The sequence below is a fragment of the Pseudophryne corroboree genome, chromosome 4, assembly GCF_028390025.1.
Source record: "Pseudophryne corroboree isolate aPseCor3 chromosome 4, aPseCor3.hap2, whole genome shotgun sequence".
Taxonomy (NCBI): Eukaryota; Metazoa; Chordata; class Amphibia; order Anura; family Myobatrachidae; genus Pseudophryne; species Pseudophryne corroboree.
The window spans coordinates 521925197-521942575 of NC_086447.1; the positions used below are offsets into that span (position 1 = coordinate 521925197).

General features: G+C 48.8%; 1 protein-coding gene across 2 annotated transcripts in view; it reads left to right on the plus strand.

Moving 5' to 3' along the window:
* The window catches only part of LOC134909888 (heat shock factor protein 2-like), a 333359-nt gene that overhangs the window by 61515 nt on the left and 254465 nt on the right, over positions 1-17379 (plus strand). The gene's annotated exons all lie outside the window — the stretch shown is intronic.

A 17379-nucleotide genomic window follows, 5' to 3' on the forward strand; every position in this document is an offset into this window, starting at 1 on the left:
GTCAGCATTTCATCTGAACCAGCCTATTGTAGTGCCTGCGGCTACAAGTGACTTGGAGGACTCCAAGTTACTGGACGTTGTCAGAGCATTAAAAATATATTGCAAGGACAGCTGGAGTCAGAAAATCTGACTCGTTGTTTATATTGTATGCACCCAACAAGATGGGTGCTCCTGCGTCTAAGCAGACGATTGCTCGTTGGATCTGTAGCACAATCCAACTTGCACATTCTGTGGCAGGCCTGCCACAGCCTAAATCTGTAAAGGCCCACTCCACAAGGAAGGTGGGTTCATCTTGGGCGGCTGCCCGAGGGGTCTCGGCATTACAACTTTGCCGAGCAGCTACGTGGTCAGGGGAGAATACGTTTGTAAAATTTTACAAATTTGATACTCTGGCTAAGGAGGACCTGGAGTTCTCTCATTCGGTGCTGCAGAGTCATCCGCACTCTCCCGCCCGTTTGGGAGCTTTGGTATAATCCCCATGGTCCTTTCAGGAACCCCAGCATCCACTAGGACGATAGAGAAAATAAGATTTTACTTACCGATAAATCTATTTCTCGGAGTCCGTAGTGGATGCTGGGCGCCCATCCCAATCTGCAATAATTGTACATAGTTATTGTTAACTAATTCGGGTTATTGTTGAAGGAAGCCATCTTTCAGAGGCTCCGCTGTTATCATACTGTTAACTGGGTTTAGATCACAAGTTGTACGGTGTGATTGGTGTGGCTGGTATGAGTCTTACCCGGGATTCAAAATCCTCCCTTATTGTGTACGCTCGTCCGGGCACAGTACCTAACTGGAGTCTGGAGGAGGGTCATAGGGGGAGGAGCCAGTGCACACCACCTGATCTGGAAAAGCTTTACTTTTTGTGCCCTGTCTCCTGCGGAGCCGCTATTCCCCATGGTCCTTTCAGGAACCCCAGCATCCACTACGGACTCCGAGAAATAGATTTATCGGTAAGTAAAATCTTATTTTTCTCGTAGTCCGTAGTGGATGCTGGGCGCCCATCCCAAGTGCGGATTGTCTGCAATACTTGTATATAGTTATTGCCTAACTAAAGGGTTATTGTTATGAGCCATCTGTTCGTGAGGCTCAGTTGTTATTCATACTGTTAACTGGGTATAGTATCACGAGTTGTACGGTGTGATTGGTGTGGCTGGTATGAGTCTTACCCGGGATTCCAAATCCTTTCCTTATTGTGTCAGCTCTTCCGGGCACAGTTTCCCTAACTGAGGTCTGGAGGAGGGGCATAGAGGGAGGAGCCAGTGCACACCAGTAGTCCTAATTCTTTCTTAGAGTGCCCAGTCTCCTGCGGAGCCCGTCTATTCCCCATGGTCCTTACGGAGTTCCCAGCATCCACTACGGACTACGAGAAATAGAATTACCGGTGAGTAAATTCTTATTTTTACCACGATCTCCACCCCTTTTGGATTCAGGCACTCCATCTATGATTTTATAGCGAATTGACGCTAGATTATGATGGCAGTCCCTAAAGTGTACGCACTACGTGTAGAGGTATGCTTACAGGATCATCTTTTCCACATCCCCACTCTGGACGACCGATAGCGATTAAATATAGACTGCATTGTATATGGACCATCTTATCTATATTTTAACCTGCCCATGTGGACTCTACTATGTCGGGATGACCTCCAGGCGATTCCGTGATAGGATGGCCAACCACAGAACATCTATCCACCAAGCGATCACATCGGGGACAGCTACATTGCCAGTAGTCCGGCACTTAATGACATCCCGACATCAGGTGTCGGACCTCAGATCGAAGCTAATCGACTGGATCCCCCCACCACCTCGAGGGGGAGATCGCACCCTGCTGCTCAGAAAAAGAGAGAGTTCATGGATCTATAGATTGGACACTATTGCCCATAGGGGCATGAATGAAAACAACCCGTTGTCAATTTTCTTGAAATAATTTCTGAACCCTACATGTATACTGATCACCCTAATTCTTGTACCCCTGTAGATACACATTATGTCTTTCAGTGTGATTAGTTCATCACTAATTTTGTATTATTTTTTTACTTTTCTGTTATGGTGATTTACACGTATGTTTTTCCTCACAGTGATCTCACAGGTCTCTATGTATACCTTATTATTTTTTAATTTTCATTTTTTCCAAAATGGTTTATGTTGATCTTTCTGTTATACCCATTACCAATGGGCTAAAGCATTTGGATCTCCACGGTTACCGACCATATGGTTGCCTTATATGATATAGGTGCACCACTGATATTCATCCCTATTGTCTAGTAACGCTACACGGCCCACTTCCGGTGTCACCGGAAGTGATGTCCGCGTTCCAATATGCGTTCCACCCCGACTCCGGCGCAAATGGCGCCATCTAACAATGTGAAATGCCTCCTTGTGCATATGTGTATATTATGCTCCCCAATGGTGCCCCACACCTTCTATGTACGCTATTGATTGGTCACTCTATGCTCCACTATTTAGTTGTGCCGCGCGGCTCACTTCCGGTGACACCGGAAGTGACGCCTGCGTTCCAGCATGCGTTCCATCATGCATTCCACTCCGGCTCCAGAGCAATAGGGCGCTACCTGCAGTAATTATACTCCTGAGCTCTAGCCATATGAGTATTATGCCATGTATGGGAGCCCCATGTCACTTTCATGAGCGGTACTTAATGTTTATTTATGCTCACACTATTTGTTAGTGCTGCACGGCTCACTTCCGGTATTACCGGAAGTGACGTTTGCGTTCCACCCCGTCTCCAGCGTTACTGGAGTAAGAAACTGGCGCCTTTTTAGGGTATAATAGGGACCTGTGAGGCTCTTATTCGGTGCTCCAGTTTCCTACTTCTCTTTGACTTATGCTGTACTGCTGTACCTGTTGATTCTGTTGCTTTATACCTTGAAAAAGGTCCTGGTGTGGACCGAAACGTTGGACACTTCCTGGAAACTGAGATAGACTTTACAATAAATGTGAACTTTTTTTGATTTTTTGAAACTTTAATCTGGAGAGTGCTATCTTTTCCACATAGTGGAGATACTGTTTGTTTTATATATATATATATATATATATATATATATATATTTATTAGAAAAAAAGGCAGCGGCAGTCCGTCAATGTAAATGGCCAATCGTGTATTGAATCAAAGCATAACAGTGGTCACATAAACAACCAACGTTTCGGGGTCCTGAGACCCCTTTGTCAAGGCGTGTCAAAGGGGTCTCAGGAACCCGAAACGTTGGTTGTTTATGTGACCACTGCTATGCTTTGATTAAATACACGATTGACCATTTACATTGACGGACTGCCGCTGCCTTTTTTTCTACTGTTTGCTGCGGATGGCACCCGGATTCGAAACTCCACATTGAGAGTGCCGGGCAATTCTGTAATATATATATATATATATATGTATATATGTATATATATATATATATCTCAAAAAAATAAAGGGAACACTAAAATAACACATCCTAGATCTGAATTAATGAAATATTCTTATTAAATACTCTGTTCTTTACATAGTTTAATGTGCTGACAAAAAAAATCACACAAAAATTATCAATGGAAATCAAATTTATTAACCCATGGAGGTCTGGATTTGGAGTCACCCTCAAAATTAAAGTGGAAAAACACACTACAGGCTGATCCAACTTTGATGTAATGTCCTTAAAACAAGTCAAAATGAGGCTCAGTAGTGTGTGTGGCCTCCACGTGCCTGTATGACCTCCCTACAACCCACACAAGTGGCTCAGGTAGAGCAGCTCATCCAGGATGGCACATCAATACGAGCTGTGGCAAGAAGGTTTGCTGTGTCTGTCATCGTAGTGTCCAGAGCATGGAGGCGCTACCAGGAGACAGGCCAGTACATCAGGAGACGTGGAGGAGGCCGTAGGAGGGCAACAACCCAGCAGCAGGACCGCTACCTCCACCTTTGTGCAAGGAGGAACAGGAGGAGCACTGCCAGAGCCCTGCAAAGTGACCTCCAGCAAGCCACAAATGTGCATGTGTCTACTCAAACGATCAGAAACAGACTCCATGAGGGTGGTATGAGGGCCCGACGCCCACAGGTGGGGGTTGTGCTTACAACCCAACACCGTGCAGGACGTTTGGCATTTGCCAGAGAACACCAAGATTAATATAGTTTTAAGAGGTATAGAGTGCGCAATGAGATCCAGAAATCAGCTCAGTGATAATATAAATGAAGTTTCACCTACTTCACAGAATTGTCACAATTTTTACACAGGTAATATACTCCACTTTAGCGCTCTCCGGATTTTACACGCCACTTATATATACAGAATTCTTCAAGAGGTCACAACCTGTATGATGTGTGTCTCTAATGGCATATACCAATTAGAGTACACACAGAAGAAAACAAAAGGCACACAATAGTGTAGAGTCTTTTTATCAAGAGGTGGTAATTTTTGTTTCAATACATCACACTCACAAGGCTCCACAAGGTCACGCTGGAAAACTGGGGAGAACCGCTATTGTACAGGACAGAAATCATCTGACAGCCTCACTGGGGCTGTATAGCTGATGTGTGCTGGTCTTCTCGCTCTGTGTGTCTCCTCTCACATACAGTAAGGGCACATACTGTCTGTGTGTATGTCATTGTGATTACTGTAAACATGGGTAACTACAAACTATGCAGTGTATGCCACACCAGATTCTCTCACTTATCTGATTCTGTTTCATGTTAGGGGCTCTTAAGACTATGATGTCTGATATTTCATCACGACTCACTGCTAATGTTCAGAAAACTCAGCTACTACAATAGGCTGTTGCAGACTTAGCTGCTTGGGCAGATGTTACACAGCCCCCCCCTCTAACTCAGGACCACAAAAGCGGGGTTTACCTGCTCTACTCTCTGATTCAGATGAGGAAATACAGGAGGATGGGGATGACTTGGATCCCGTTAGTGGGGATTCCGCATCTGCTCAGGGTATTGAACCCCTCATTCTGGCTATACGGGATGTGTTAAAGCTCCATCTAGAGGACACTGCATCACAGCAGTCGTTTTTCTTTACACAAAACAAGCCTAATGTCACTTTCCTTGATTCTGCTGAGTTAGATGACCTATTTAAAATAGCCTGGAAAAATCCAGACAAAAAATTCCAAGTGTCAAAAAGAATTTTGCACACTTTCCCATTTGCTCCTGAAGGTAGGAAATTCTGGGAAGAGCCTCCGGGAGTTGACGTCTCAGTCTCTCGACTGTCAAAAAAGGTGGTGCTGCCTGCTCTGGGCTCCTTTACCATAAAGGACCCTGGAGACAGAAAGATAGAGACTACACTAAAGTCTACACAGCAGCAGGTGTATTGCAAAGGCTGGTCATAGTCAGATTCAGGAGGGCCTCTCTGGGGATATGCCTCTGGTCACTACGGTGACTCTTCTGGAGCACATTCAGGACACTGCACGCGTCCTATCTGACTCGCTCAAGGAAATGGGCAATATTAATGCTAGGACTTCTGCCATGGCACGCAGGGCCCTGTGGTTGCGTCAGTGGATAGCGGATGAAGAATCCAAGTGCAGTGTGGAAACCCTCCCCTTTTCTGGGGAATGGCTTTTTGGAGTGGAGTTGGATACGTGGATTTACAAAGTCACTGCAGGGAAATCTATGTTTCTCCCCTCTGGGGCCCCAACGGCTAGGCGTTCCTACCCGTGGCTGTCTGTTCAGTCCTTTCGGTCTAAAAGATTTCGATCTAGGGACAGGGGTGCCTGTAATGCGACTAGAGGCACCAGAGGTAAGACAAAAAAACCTGAAAACACCGGTTCTCAGGAACAGACCACCAGTTCTGCTTCCACGAAGTCCTCCGCATGAGTGTGGACACCCACCCCAAGGGGATCTCGAGGTGGAAGCTCGACTGCGTCACTTCAGCAGCGTTGGGGAGTTCGACGGTGCTCCTCCCCAACGCTTTTTCAAATCAAGCTTACCAGCTTTGGAGGTTACACAAGTTACGTTGCAACAGTCCATACAAAAGTTGGTCCAGTCCCACGTCATTGTTCCAGTACCAATACCACAACGAGGCAGGGGTTATTACTCCAACCTGTTTGTGGTACCGAAGCCGGACGGTTTGGTAAGGCCCATTTTGAATCTAAAGTCTGTGAACGCTTACCTAAAGGTTTTCAAGTTCCAAATGGAATTCTTGAGAGCAGTGATTGCGGGCCTGGAGGAACAGGAATTAATGGTTTCCTTGGATATCAAGGATGCCTACCTTCATATTCTTATTTGGCCATCTCATCAGGCTTATCTGAGGTTTGCCCCGCTGGACAGGCACTGCCCTTTAGCCTGTCCACAGCTCCGAGGGTATTCACAAAGGTAATGGCGGAGATGATGTTCCAGCTTCGGGTCCAGGGGGTCAATGTTGTCCCTTACCTGGATGATCTTCTGATAAAAGCAAGATCCAGGGAGCTTTTATTGCTCCATATCGACCGCACTATCCAACTTCTGTCACACCATGGATGGATTCTCATTTTACAGAAGTCCCACCTGGAGCCAACTCAGCGGCTCCTGTTCCTGGGGATGTTACTGGATACTGTGGTCCAGAAGGTGTTCCTCCCGGAGGACAAAGCGAGAACACTTCAGGAGATGGTCCGCATGGTGCTCCGACCTGCTAGAGTATCCATCCATCTCTACATAAGATTGTTGGGGAAGATGGTCGCCTCATACGAGGCGATCCAATGTGGGAGGTCCCATGCCAGAACATTTCAATTGGATCTCCTGAACAGGTGGTCCGGATCACATCTACAGATGCACCGGATGATACGGCTGTCACCTCGGGCCAGGATTTCCCTCCTGTGGTGGCTACAGTCCTCCAATCTCCTAGAAGGCCGGAGTTTCAGGATTGGATCCTCCTCAAAACGGATGCAAGTCTGAGAGGATAGGGAGCTGTCACCCAAGGGGCGCAGTTCCAGGGCAGGTGGTCAGCCCACGAAGCCCTCCTTCCGATCAACATTCTGGAACTTCGGGTGATCTACAATGCTCTACTTCAGGCCTCTCCTCTGCTAAAGGATCACGCGATCCACATACAGTCGGACAACGTCACAGCAGTGGCGTACATCAATCGTCAAGGAGGGACAAAAAGCAAAGCCTCCATGTGAGAGGTGTCAAAGATACTCCTCTGGGCGGAAAGAAATGCAAGCGCAATGTCCGCAATCTTCATTCCGGGAGTGGACAACTGGGAAGCGGACTTCCTGAGTCGTCATGATCTCCACCCAGGGGAGTGGGGTCTCCACCAGCAGGTGTTCCAGCAGGTCAGTAACCGGTGGGGATACCCACAGATAGACTTGATGGCTTCTCGTCTCAACAAGAAACTTCCCTAGTATTGCTCACGAACCAGGGACCCTCGGGCGAGGGCAGGAGGATGCACTGACGTCGCCTTGCACTTACCGGCTGGTCTACCTGTTTCCTCCAATTCCGTTGCTCCCAAGGGTGCTCACCTGACGTCACCTTGGCCTTACCGGCTGGTCTACCTGTTTCCTCCGATTCCGTTGCTCCCAAGGGTGCTCAAGCGAATCAGGAATCTAGGAATCCAGGCCTCGGAGGGTGCGGTACGCAGATCTTCTGGACGTGTCCATCGAAGACCCTTGACCTCTACCACTAAGAAGAGTTCTTCAACAAGGACTGTTTGTCTACCCGGACTTAACAGCGACTTTGTTTGACGGCATGGAGGTTGAGCGCTACATCCTAGCTCACAAGGGCCTTTCCAAAAAGGTTATTGCTACCATGGTTCAGGCCAGGAAACCTGTGACGTCAAAACCCTATCATCATATCTGGAGAAGATATGTCTCCTGGTGCGAGGAACACAAGTATCCACCTGCAGAGTTCAACTTGGGACGTTTCTTACGTTTCCTGCAGGCTGGTGTGGATAAGGGCTAACGTCTGGGTTCCATTAAGGTCCAGATTTCAGCTCTCTCAATTTTTTTTCCAGAAGAAATTGGCACTGTTGCCAGAGATTCAGACCACCTTGCAAGGGGTTCTCCACATACAACCTCCTTTTGTGCCGCCTACGGCACCCTGGGATTTTAATGTGGTGTTGGAATGTCTACAGTCATCCTGGTTTGAACCTCTGATGATGGTAGAAGACAAGTACCTCATGTGGAAAACGGTGATGTTACTGGCTCTGGCTTCTGCTAGACGTGTCTCAGAATTGGGTGCCTTATCGTGTAAAAGTCCGTACTTGGTCTTTTACTAGGGCAAAGCGGCGCTCGGGACTAGACAGCAGCTCCTGCCGAAGGTTGTCTCTGCGTTTCACCTGAATCAACCTATTGTGGTTCCGTCAAGTTCTGACGCTTCTGCTCCTCCAGAGGCATTGGATGCTGTGCGAGCTCTGAAGATCTATGTCAAGCGGACGGCTCGGATCAGAAAGACTGATTCCTTGTTCGTGCTCTGATGCACAGAAAAAGGGAAGTCCTGCTTCAAAGCAGTCCATTGCTCATTGGCTTAGGCTTACTATCCAACAGGCCTATGTGTCGGCAGCCTTACCTGTTCCTAAGTCTCTGAAGGCCCACTCTACAAGATCGGTTGGCTCTTCCTGGGCGGCTGCCCGTGGAGTCTCAGCCTTGCAACTATGCGAAGCTGCTATCTGGTCGGGGAAGAACACCTTTGTGAAGTTCTACAGGTTTGATACCCTGGCCAAAGAGGATACCCAGTTAGGGCAGGCGGTGCTGCAGAAGTCTCTGCATGTTCCTACCCTTTCTGAAAGCTTTGGGACGGCCACATTGTACTAAGTCTCCCCAATATCCCTTATGGATGCTAGAGTAAATAGGATTTTAATTACCTACCGGTAAATCCTTTTCTCATAGTCCCATAAGGGATATTGTGTTTACTTTTTTCTGCAGGTTCTCTTTTATGTGGTTACCTGTTCAGCCGTTGCTGGTTGTTGTATATTAGTGGTGTGCTGGTATATAAATCTCACCACTCATTGTTATTATGTTCCTTCTCTCATATATGTCCTTTCTCCTTCAGGCACTGTTTTACCTATAACTGCCTGCGGGAGGGGCCATAGAGGGGAGGAGCCAGCACACCCAGTGAAGAAATTTAAAGTGCACCGGCTCCTTTGGACCCCATCTATACCCTATCGTACTAAGTCTCCCCAATATCCCCTATGGACTACGAGAAAAGGATTTACCGGTAGGTAATTAAAATCCTATTTCTGCTGCGGGATACACTGGGCTCCACAAGGAAATAACATCGGGGTGTAGAGTAGGATCTTGATCCGAGGCACCAACATACTCAAAGCTTTAGACTGTTCCCAAGATGCACAGCGCCGCCTCCTCTATAACTCCGCCTCCATGCCAATGAGCTCAGTTTGTAGTTGGTGCCTGCAGTCACTGTTTCTTAGCTTTAGCGTAACAGAAGAAGAGGATTTTACCACAGGGTTGCAGCAGGCTGTGTCAGAAGACAACCCTGCAGCAGCTCCATCACCTCCAACGGCGCTGTATACTCCCGCGCCGCGGTTTCCGTTCACTACAGCGGAGGCGCCGGCTTTTCTTCCTCTGTCCTCGTGAGTCCCACACGCCACCTTCTCCCGGATCGTGGGGCCGCTGTCAAGGGGGAGGCAAGGGGCTTCTGTGCCACGCTGTACACCGCGATCCTGCGCGGCCACTGGCGTGGACACAGATTACTGGGCTGCTGTTCCACTAGCCACCAGGGTGTTTTTATAGGGGCACAGGTCAGGGGGGACACTTGTACCATTACCCCCCACTTTTACTGCCCGCACGCCTGGTGGGGATGCCAGCATGGGGAGTAGGCCGGATCTGAGGCCCCTCCCCCCCAGCCCCAGGGTGCCATTTCTGTAAAGTTCCCACCCTGGAGCTGCATATCTCTCCCTCACTCCTGATCAACGGCCATTACAGGTTGAGCTGAGCTTGTTCTAGGACTGCTGGGGCAAATCCTCCTCTGTGGAACCGCCTGACTGCCAGTGCTGTGCTTCCTACAGGACACTTGAGTATTCTACCTGTCACTGCGACTGTGCTTGTTAAGAAAGGATTGTGTGGTACAAACACCCTGTGATATACATCCAGTACTTACTGTGTTTGTTATATCTATCATTATCACATATAGCCATACTGAGTATTACTTTGTATTGCTAGTCCAGTGCGATTTATGGTACATAATATCTGCATGGTACGTTTGTAACTATATATGTGTGTGTGCATGTAGCTACTGCGTGGTTGCCTTATTGCAGGCTATTTCACTCCGCGTGCTTTTCCTATATTACTATACCTGTGGGGGCCAAGTGTTTTAGGTTTTTCTCTGATAATATAGGTTTGTCTCACAAGTTATTTCACTGGAGTATTTTTTTACTTGTGAATTATAGTCACACTATATCTATCTATATCTATCTATCTATCTATCTATCTATCTATCTATATACATACATACATATATATTTATTTATTTTATTGCTATTGAACCCTCAGTCTGTGCCAGCTGCGGCTGTTGTTCTGAGAGTTCTTACTAGGTATAGTGCTGCTAAATTTAACATTATTGTTTGTACCAAGTTGCCCATTACTGTGCACATTGTTATGTCTGCTACACGTGGCAACGACGTTGGGGCCTCTCCCACACTGCGTTGTAGTGAGGCCACTGACGGCATGGAGGATTATTTGGCAGCTGAGAGTTCAGGTTCAGGGGCTTCCTTGCCCCCCAGTGGGTCGGTAGCACTCGGGGCAACGCAAGATCCACCTTGGGCTACATTTTTCACTTTGTTAAACACGCTTGTGACTAAATTGATGCCCCCTGTGGGACCACCTGTGCCGCTATCACAGATTATGGTCCCCGCTGTGAACCCGCCATGGGCAGATCAGCTTTCCACTCAGTTACAGCATTTGAACCGATCCATGTCCAAATCTAAGGGTCACTCTCGCCCTCATAAGACTAAGTCGTCTTTTAAAAGGGCCATTACCTTCTCCCGATCCGCGGCCTTAACTGACACGTCCTCCGAGGAGGACGGTGCTTATACTGACCCCTCGGACACTGATGCTGATGTTTCAGATGGGGAGGGGAAATCGTCCGTGGATGTCTCGGATTTGATTGAGGCGTTACGGCTCATTCTTCAGGTGGCTGATGATTCTGAGCCTGAAATTGTCTCCAAGAAACCTGATAGGTTTAAGCGTAAGAAGGTGGTTAAGCAGGTTCTACCCTACTCTAAACATCTGATTGACATATGTCAGGAATCCTGGGAAAATCGGGGGACAAAGTTTACACCGAATAAGAGACTGTTGGCTCGCTATCCTCTCTCTGCGTAGGTGTGTAAAAATTGGGAAACCCCTCCGCCTGTTGATTCTCATGTGGCGCGTATGGTTGTTTCCTCTGCTCTGCCAGTAACTACTGTCACCTCTCTGAAAGAACCGACGGATCGTCGGGTGTAGGGCTGTTTAAAAGCAATTTTATACCCTGTCTGGGGCTGTTCAAAGGCCAACTATTGCAGTGACTTGGACTGCTGAAGCTGTTGAGGCGTGGGCTCAGGAACTCGAGACGGAACTGCCTTCTGATATTTCTGAGCATGCTCGACAATGTCTCTCGTATATTGCCACGGCTTCTCTGTACTGTAAGGAGGCGGCCTCCGATGCCGGGGTGCTCGCGGCCAAAGCTGCTACTGTGTCCGTTTTGGCCAGATGCATCCTTTGGTTGAGATCCTGGTCGGTGGATTTGGATTCCAGAAAAACCCTGGAGGTACTTCCTTTCAAGGGAGACATTCTCTTTGGAGAAGACCTCAATAAGATTGTGGCTGACCTGGCTACTGCTAAAACAGCCTGCCTACCTAGTACGGTTCCTTCCGCGCAGAAGGCTAAAAGTACTTTCCCTCTGCCCTTTCGTACTCCAGGTAAAGCAAAAGGTCAGGCGTACCCGAAGCAAGCCTGTACTTCCAGACCTGCCCAGACCGAAGCGTGCTTGGGCCGCCCGTCAGCCAGCTTCAGGAACTGATAAGCCGGCCACATGACGGGGTGTGCCTCCCTCTGGGGGATCCCAGGGTGGGGGGTCCGACTGCAAGGTTTTACCCAGGAATGGTTGAAGACCACTTCGGATACCTGGGTGAGGTAAGTCGTTGCTCGAGGTTACGCCATACCCTTCAAGATTCGCCCCCCTCATCGATTTTGCCTAACAGATGTGCCTCTGGATCCGGCAAAAGCAAACACGTTGCACTCGGTGGTACATTCCCTTCTGTCCACAGGAGTGGTGGTACAGGTGCCTCTGACTCAGAAGGGCGAGGGGTTATATTCACCGCTGTTTCTAGTCCTGAAACCGAACGGGTCCTCGCGGCCCATTCTCAATCTGAAGTCCTTGAACAAGCATGTGCGAATTTCCAAGTTCCGTATGGAAACGCTGCGCTCTGTTGTTCTGGCAATGGAGCCTGGGGACTATATGGTCTCCCTGGACATACAGGATGCCTACCTTCATATTCCTATTGCGGTATCTCATCAGAGGTACCTGCGGTTTGCAGTGGGCAACCTTCATTACCAATTTTGGGTGTTACCTTTTGGTTTGACAATGGCTCCGCGAGTCTTCACCAACGTTATGGCGGTCATGACGGCCACGCTACGCCATCAAGGGGTCAGGATACTACCATACCTAGACGATTTGTTGATCCTGGCGAGTTCAAAAGGCATTTGTTTCCCCCAGCACCCTGAATGATAACCGTAACCAGATATAAATTCCACATAATAATAGAATTCAGAGATCTTCGTTACACATATTTGAAATACCCCTCCCTTTCGAGCACCTGAATGATATCACTAAGCTAATTGAGCATCTACCAATATATATATGTTTGATCCTGGCGAGTTCCCCAGAACTTCTCCTGTGTCATCTCGATTTGACAATCCAGTGCATGAAAGCCCACAGTTGGCTGATCAACTGGAAGAAATCCTCCCTGGTTCCGGCTCGGAGCATGGTACACCTGGGAGCGTTACTGGACACCCACAACCAGCGGTTGTTCCTGTCTCAGGAGAAAGTCCTGAAGCTTCAGGACAAGATCCAATGCTTTCTATCCCGTCCACAAGTGTCGATTAATTCGGTGATGCAAGTGCTAGGTCTCATGGTGGCGGCTTTCGACATGGTGGAGTATGCTCAATTCCATTCTCACCCTCTGCAGAAGATGATTCTGTCCAAGTGGGACGGCCTGCCTCACCGGATCAGATCTCACATGATCTCCCTATCTCCGGAGGTCCGTCTGGTCACTGAGCTGGTGGCTTCAGGACCAAGGAGCAGGGGCCGTCCCTTCTGGATATCCAACTGGGTCCTGCTGACGATGGATGCCAGTCTGAGAGGTTGGGGCGCGGTGTTGGAACAACACTCTCTCCAGGGTCGGTGGACCGAGGAGGAGTCTCTACTCCCGATAAACATTCTGGAACTGCGGGCAGAGTTCAATGCGTTGACAATGGCCCAGCATCTGATACAGAACAGACCTGTTCAAGTACAATCGGACAACGCCACCATGGTGGCGTACATCAATCATCAGGGCGGCACTCGAAGCCGCATGGCAATGAGGGTTGTATCAAGGATTCTTCAGTGGGCAGAACGCCATCTGCCGGCCATATCAGCAGTGTTCATTCTGGGTGTTCTGAACTGGGAGGCGGACTATCTCAGTCGTCGGGACGTGCATGCCAGAGAATGGAGCCTACATCCAAAGGTGTTTCAACTTCTCGTGGACAAGTCGGGACTCCCAGATGTGGACCTGATGGCGTCTCGACACAGTCACAAGGTTGCGGTCTTTGGAGCAAGGACAAGGGTTCCTAAAGCAGCGTTCATGGATGCTCTGTCAATCCCGTGGAACTTTTGGCTGCCGTATGTGTTCCCTCCGGTGTCACTACTGCCCAGAGTAATACGGAAGTTCAAGCAAGAAGGAGGAAACCTACTTCTAGTTGCTCCAGCGTGGCCCAGGCGGCACTGGTTCTCCGATCTACAGGGCCTCTCGTTGGATCGTTCCCTTCTACTTCCACAACGACCAGACCTCCTCGTTCAGGGCCCTTGTGTTTACCAGGATTTGGCCCATCTGGCTTTGACGGCATGGCTCTTGAAGCTTCCGTCCTGATGGCCAAGGGTTTTTCTGAGGCAGTCGTTCAAACTATGTTGAAGGCCCGTAAGCCGGCTTCTGCTCGGATATACCATAGGGTCTGGAATGCTTACTTTACTTGGTGTGCGTCTCACAATCATGACGTTTTCAAGTTTAGTACGGCCAAACTTTTGGCTTTTCTACAACAAGGCCTGGATTTAGACCTGCGTCTGGCCTCCCTCAAGGTTCACATTTCGACCTTGCCTGTTTGGTTTCAGAGAAAGATCGCTACCCTACCTGATGTTCATACATTCACTCAGGGTGTGCTGAGGATTCAGTCTCCTTATGTGCCACCTGTGGCCCCTTGGGATCTGTCGGTGGTTTTGGAGGCTCTACAAGAGTCTTTGTTTGAGCCTCTTACCTCGGCTGACCTTAAGTGGCTTTCCCTTAAGGTGTTGTTTTTGCTGGCTATTGCTTGAACCAGAAGGGTCTCGGACTTGGTTGCCTTGTTCTATAAGTCCCTCTATTTGATTTTTCACTGTGACCGGGCGGTTCTTCGGACACGCCCAGGTTATTTACCCAAGGTGGTGTCTTTCCACCTTAACCAGGAGATTGTGGTTCCGGCCTTTAATTCTCCTGCGTTGTCTTCCAGAGAGCGGTCTTTGGATGTGGTACGGGCTCTTCTCTATGTGAAGAGAACTTCTTCCGTTAGGAAATCCGATTCTCTTTTGTGTTTGGTTTTCACAAACGTGGCTGGCCTGCTGGATTAGAATGGTGATTGCACATGCTTATGTACAGGCCGGTCGTCCGGTTCCTGCCACCATTAAAGCCCATTCTACTCGGTCGGTTGGACCTTCTTGGGCGGGCCACCGTGGTGCGACCCTTGAACAATTATGCAAGGCGGCTACGTGGTCCTCGAGGAACACGTTTATTAGGTTCTATGCCTTTGATACTCATCGGTGGTGAGTACTCGCCGGGGACCACACTAGGGTGAGCCCCCCGGTTCACCGTGTGGCTGAAGCGCGGGTGAGGTGTAGGGGTCCCCCCTGGGAGGGACACGCTGTAGCCCTTGTGTGAGACTGGCTAAAATACATTGTACCAAGCATTTATGTGAGGCTACAAACATAGGGAGAAATGGCCAGTATAAATATAAAACAGTAGCTCCATGGCGGGGGGCGGAGCTACATGAGAGCAGTCTCAGCGGCATTTTGGCGCCTTCCTCTGCATAGCTGCAGCCTCAACAGCTCCTCCATAACAGTCCCTGGATCACTGGTACCGGGTACAGAGGGGTAGAGCCGCTACAGTGTGCACAAGTAACATCCCTCTGAGGGATTTTTCATAATATAGTCTTACTGTTGTTTACATATATAAAATGTTGACAGCCTCACTGGGGCTGTGCAGCGTTGGGTGCGCTGGTGTCCTCTCTCCTGTGTTTCCTCTCACATGCAATAGAACACGCTTGTATTGTATTTCAGGTTGTGTTGTATGTGTATTGTACCTGTTTTTCTTATTCAATATGGTAAAACAAGTTTTCTCTGTCGTCCTAAGTGGATGCTGGGGTTCCTGAAAGGACCATGGGGAATAGCGGCTCCGCAGGAGACAGGGCACAAAAGTAAAGCTTTTACAGGTCAGGTGGTGTGTACTGGCTCCTCCCCCTATGACCCTCCTCCAGACTCCAGTTAGATTTTTGTGCCCGGCCGAGAAGGGTGCAATTCTAGGTGGCTCTCATAAAGAGCTGCTTAGAGAGTTTAGCTTAGGTTTTTTATTTTACAGTGATTCCTGCTGGCAACAGGATCACTGCAACGAGGGACAGAGGGGAGAAGAAGTGAACTCACCTGCGTGCAGGATGGATTGGCTTCTTGGCTACTGGACATGAAGCTCCAGAGGGACGATCACAGGTACAGCCTGGATGGTCACCGGAGCCACGCCGCCGGCCCCCTCACAGATGCTGAAGCAAGAAGAGGTCCAGAATCGGCGGCTGAAGACTCCTGCAGTCTTCTTAAGGTAGCGCACAGCACTGCAGCTGTGCGCCATTTTCCTCTCAGCACACTTCACACGGCAGTCACTGAGGGTGCAGGGCGCTGGGAGGGGGGCGCCCTGGGAGGCAAATGAAAACCTTTAAAAAGGCTAAAAATACCTCACATATAGCCCCAGAGGCTATATGGAGATATTTACCCCTGCCTAAATGTACTAAATAGCGGGAGACGAGCCCGCCGAAAAAGGGGCGGGGCCTATCTCCTCAGCACACGGCGCCATTTTCTGTCACAGCTCCGCTGGTCAGGAAGGCTCCCAGGTCTCTCCCCTGCACTGCACTACAGAAACAGGGTATAACAGAGAGGGGGGGCAAAATAAATGGCAATATATATTAATATAAAAGCAGCTATAAGGGAGCACTTAATCATAAGGCTATCCCTGTCATATATAGCGCTTTTTGGTGTGTGCTGGCAGACTCTCCCTCTGTCTCCCCAAAGGGCTAGTGGGTCCTGTCTTCGTATAGAGCATTCCCTGTGTGTCTGCTGTGTGTCGGTACGTGTGTGTCGACATGTATGAGGACGTTATTGGTGTGGAGGCGGAGCAATTGCCAAATATGAGGATGTCACCTCCTAGGGGGTCGACACCAGAATGGATGCCTTTATTTGTGGAATTACGGGATAGCGTCAACTCGCTTAAGCAGTCGTTTGCCGACATGAGGCGGCCGGACACTCAATTAGTGCCTGTCCAGGCGCCTCAAACACCGTCAGGGGCTGTAAAACGCCCCTTGCCTCAGTCGGTCGACACAGACCCAGACACAGGCACTGATTCCGGTGGTGAAGGTGACGAATCAACCGTATTTTCCAGTAGGGCCACACGTTATATGATTTTGGCAATAAAGGAGATGTTACATTTAGCTGATACTACAGGTACCACTAAACAGGGTATTATGTGGGGTGTGAAAAAACTACCAGTAGTTTTTACCGAATCAGAAGAATTAAATGACGTGTGTGATGAAGCGTGGGGTGCCCCGATAAAAAACTGCTAATTTCAAAGAAGTTATTGGCTTTATACCCTTTCCCGCCAGAGGTTAGGGAGCGCTGGGAAACACCTCCTAGGGTGGACAAAGCGCTAACACGCTTATCAAAACAAGTGGCGTTACCCTCTCCTGAGACGGCCGCACTTAAAGATCCATCAGATAGGAGGATGGAAAATATCCAAAAAGGTATATACACACATGCAGGTGTTATACTACGACCAGCTATTGCGACTGCCTGGATGTGCAGTGCTGGGGTAGTTTGGTCAGAGTCCCTGATCGAAAATATTGATACCCTGGACAGGGACAATATTTTACTGTCGTTAGAACAAATAAAGGATGCATTTCTTTATATGCGTGATGCACAGGGAGATATCTGCACACTGG